Source organism: Rutidosis leptorrhynchoides, chromosome 9 (assembly GCF_046630445.1).
Source record: "Rutidosis leptorrhynchoides isolate AG116_Rl617_1_P2 chromosome 9, CSIRO_AGI_Rlap_v1, whole genome shotgun sequence".
Classification (NCBI taxonomy): domain Eukaryota; kingdom Viridiplantae; phylum Streptophyta; class Magnoliopsida; order Asterales; family Asteraceae; genus Rutidosis; species Rutidosis leptorrhynchoides.
Genome location: NC_092341.1, coordinates 116,365,399 through 116,370,026, shown reverse-complemented (window position 1 = coordinate 116,370,026; position 4,628 = coordinate 116,365,399). Strand labels below are relative to the sequence as shown.

The 4,628-nt window shown below is 31.7% G+C and overlaps 1 non-coding gene across 1 annotated transcript; it reads right to left on the bottom strand.

Moving 5' to 3' along the window:
- Positions 1-3,088: 3,088 nt before the first annotated feature.
- LOC139869807 (small nucleolar RNA R71) lies at positions 3,089-3,195 on the bottom strand. Its single transcript, XR_011766385.1, has one exon. It is a non-coding gene; the product is annotated as a small nucleolar RNA R71 (small nucleolar RNA).
- Positions 3,196-4,628: the final 1,433 nt, after the last annotated feature.

Sequence of the window (4,628 nt, the reverse complement as noted above, 5' to 3'; positions counted from 1 at the left end):
TAAGTTTAATAATAATTGAGTTATTTTAAGAATGTTTTACGGGTTTTAAATTGAAACTCTGTCCGTGTAACGCTACGCTATACATAATCATTGTAAGTTATGTTCTTCCTTTTTAAATTAATGTCTCGTAACTAAGTTATTATTATGCTTATTTAAGTCGAAGTAATCGTGATGTTTGACTAAATATTAAGACGGGGTTATTGAACTTTGGACCATAATTAAGGTTTGGGCAAAAGACCGACACTTGTGGAAATTGGACTATTGACTATTAATAGATGGGGGTATTGTCTAATTGAGTGACAACTCATTGGAGTCTGTCGAACCTATCTTCAAATTAATTAACCTAATAATTAATAATGATTATGGTTGTCCTATTTAGTGACGTTCATATGAAATCTATTATAATCATTTAATTAATTATTCGAGTTGGGTAATTGATTATTCAAACTGATCAAGTGGGTAAATTAATATTCATATCTAATCAAAATAGGGGTGGATTACATACAATGATAACTGGTGTAATTGTTGACAGAAGTGATAACTGCGTCACAGTTTAAATCCTTAATTAGTGGGAATATTTGACTTCGGGTATAAGGGTAATTTGATGAGGACACTCGCACTTTATATTTATGATCGATGGACTATTATGGACAAAAACCAGATAGGTATCAAATAAACCAGTACAAAGGACAATTAACCCGGGTAACAATTAATTAAAATCAAACGTCAAACATCATGATTACAGAAGTTTAAATAAGCATAATCCTTTTATTTCATATTCTATCGCAATTTTATTTATTGTTATTTTATTTATCGTCATTTATTTATTTTACGCACTTTAATTATTGTCATTTATCTTTACGCTTAAAAATATAAAATCGACAAACCAGTCATTAAACGGTAAATCCCCCCAAAGTTACCAATAATTACTATATATTACTAAATTTAGTTTAACTACTTAATTAACTAATTTGACCTAATAAGACACCCAATAATAGTGTCCACGGATCGACCTCCCGGACTTTACCTTAGCTATATTATTACACGATAGGTATACTTGTCTTTTGTGTTTTAGTTTAATTTAGGTGATTTCCTGTAGTAAATAAATATAAAACTGATAGCCGTTTCATACACACCCTCTAGAACACATCAAGTTTTTGGCGCCGCTGCCGGGGACACTTTTTGTGTCTTCACGGGGTATTTAAGTTTTTTTTTTAGTTTTTGACTGATTATAGATATATTAATTTAAATATAATAATTTAATAAATATAATAATATAATAATATTGAAATAAAATATAATAATATAATAATAATTTTGAATCAAATTTGAATCGTAAAGTTTTAAAAAGTCGTATTTATTAAATACTTCAGGGGTATATTATGTAACTTATAATTAATAATTTCTATCATGTCGCTTTTATGTGAATAGTAAATTAATTAATTTCGTTTCATTTACTATTCAATGAATAGTAAATGAATTAAAAAAACAATTAAATAGTTTTTGCTTTTCTACTTTTTTTTAAGTTAAAAAAATAAAAAAATAATAATAAAAAAAATCTCTTTTTTTAAAATAAAAATAAAATAAATAAAAATTTAAAAAAAATATTTAAAAAAAAGTAAAACGTAAAAAAATAAAATAAAATAATAATTTAAAAAAATAAAAAAAATTATTAATTTTGTAAAAAAAAGAAAAAAATTAAAAAACAAATATTAAAATCGTTAAAAAAAATTTAAAAATATAAAAATAAAATTTTTATTAAAAAAAGTTTAAAAAAAATTAATTAAAAAATATATATATTTTTAAGATTTTTTCTATAAAATTAAAATTTTTTTTTTTTTGTTTTATTACCTTTAGATTTTTAGACTCTTGTCACAACTTTTAGTATTAAGTTTAGTTTTGCCATAGTTATTTTTATACTTTTAGATTTTTAGGCTTTGCCGTAAAATTCCTTAAGTGCTTTTTCTTTTGACTAAGGTTTAGGTGCCTTAAAATTTTGCGACGCCGTGTTAAACTTTTAGTATCCTTTTAAGTAATTCCCGTTTTTCGTTTAGAATCCCTTTTTAATTTTCGACGAGCTACAATTTTCTTATTTTTCGACCTTTTATTTTTCGACATTTTTCGACGCGCTCTTTTTCTTTCTTATTTCTCGACGCTCTAGTTTTAGGACATAGATTTTTATTTCAAAATTTCGACGAAAAATTGTTTTAAGTGGTTAAATTGATAGACATATAAAATTTTCTTGTTCGTAGTAATAGTTGGATTTGTTAGTGGCGAGTTGTGGGCTTCCGATTTAAAGGGTCCTGGCTACCTGCTGCATCTATTGGCTATTCGAAACGTGGGCAAAATCAGAAAAATCTATTAATTTGATAACTTATATAATTTTTATATTTATAACTAATAGGATATTCAGTGAATGCACCGAGCAAAACGTTCACCACCTTTCATACGTTCACCTCCTGTAACCAGATCAAGACATCTAGCCAATATTGTTGCCATTGATTTTTCTTTAGAATCATCATCTAGTCGAACAAGTTCTCCAACTCAAATTTCCGATAATCCATTTTTTGAACCCGACTTCACAATTGAGAACCCGGAGGATATTCAGGGACAATTCCAAGATCCAGAACCACTAATAATTCCTCCTGAACCACAAACCGTTAAATGAGAATCTTCTAGTGATTTGGATTCAACAAATTCAAAAATGGAAATAACAGAACCTCAAAGCATGGAAGACCGAATGAGAGCCATACGCACGGGCCAAGGTCACGCCATTAATCAGCCAGATGTTAGAGCATCAGATTTTGAAATCAAAGGACAAATCCTACACATGATCACCAATCAGTGCCAATTTGGTGGTACAACAAAAGAAGATCCAAACGAACATCTTCGAACTTTTAATAGAATTTGTAATCTATTTAAAATCCGAGAAGTTGAGGATGAAACTATTTATCTTATGTTGTTTCCCTGGACTTTAAAGGGAGAAGCCAAAGATTGGTTAGGATCGTTACCTAAAGGAACGATTGAGACGTGGGATGTTTTAGTTGAGAAATTTCTTCAAAGATTCTTTCCGGCATCTAAAGCCATGAGACTTCAAGGAGAAATTGTCACGTTCGTGCAAAAGCCAAATGAAACGTTATATGAAGCATGGACAAGATTCGGAAGGATGTTGAGAGGATGTCCTCAACACGGTTTAGATACTTTTCAAATAGTGCAAATTTTCTATAACGGCGTCGACATCGCCACACGAAAAGACATCGACACAGCAGCTGGTGGTTCCATTATGAAGAAAACCGCAACCGAAGCTCACAAGATAATTGATAACACAGCATCCCACTCTCATGAGTGGTATCAGGAAAAAGATATTTTTCATTCATCTAAAGCGGCTAGAGCCGATTCTAGCCATAACTTTGATTCCGTTTCCGCAAAAATAGATGCTTTCGAGAGACGAATGGAAAAGATGACTAAAGATATTCATGCAATATGAATCAGTTGTGAGCAATGCGGTGGACCACACTTAACGAAAGATTGTAATGTTGAACAAACGATGGAACAACGTGAGAATGTTTCCTACATGAACCAAAGGCCGGGAAATAATTATCAAAATAATTATCAACCGCCAAGGCCAAACTTCAATCGAAATCAAAACATTCCTCACAATCCAAATGGACCCAACAATAACTCGTACAACTAACAAGGTCCGAATAACCAACCAAATCAAAACAACACTTTCAATCAACAAAGACCTAGCTTATATAAACCACCACAACAAACCGAAGAGAAAAAGCCAAATCTGGAAGAAATGATAGCAAAGCTAATGGAATCTCAAACACAATTTATTACATCTCAAACCCAAACAAATGAGAGGTTTGATCAGTCATTAAGAACTCAACAAGCTTCCATTTTGAATCTAGAAAAACACGTAGGTACTCTTGCTAGCATGATGAGTGAGAGGGAACAAGGAAAGCTACCGAGTAATACTGAAGTAAATCCTCTAAATGAGAATGTTAATATGGTGTCAACAAATTCTGAAAAACCATCATCAGAAGATGGGAAGGTTTAGATGTGAGTAACAATGAAGAAATTACAACCCCACCACCACCCGAGTATGTAAAGCCAGTGGTGGCACCATACAGACCACCCATCCCGTTTTCAAGAAAATGAGTTGAGTATGAGCAAGTAATAGGTAATAAAGTTTGTGATACCTCTGGAAAGAAGAAGAAGAATAAGAAAGTGCAAGAAACAAAAACCGTAAAAATAAACCCGGAGAAGACAGTTCCACCAAAACCTCCACCCAGGTTAGGTGATTCGGGTGAATTTATTGTTTTTGAGTCATGTATGATGCACTAGCAGATTTAGGTGCGAGTGTGAGTGTTATGCCTCTTTCATTATATAAGAGATTAGGAGTAGTGAGTTAAGTCCAACAGAGATGAGTGTTCGACTCTTTGATCAAAACATTAGGCACCCAGTTGGAATTGCTGACAACCTACCCGTTCAAGTGGGTAATTTAACCTTTTTAGTCGAATTTATTATCATTGACATAGAAGAGGACTCAAACGTTCCTCTAATTTTAGGATGACCATTCTTAGCGTCCACCGAGGCGTTCATTAATGTAAGAGAGGGTAGAA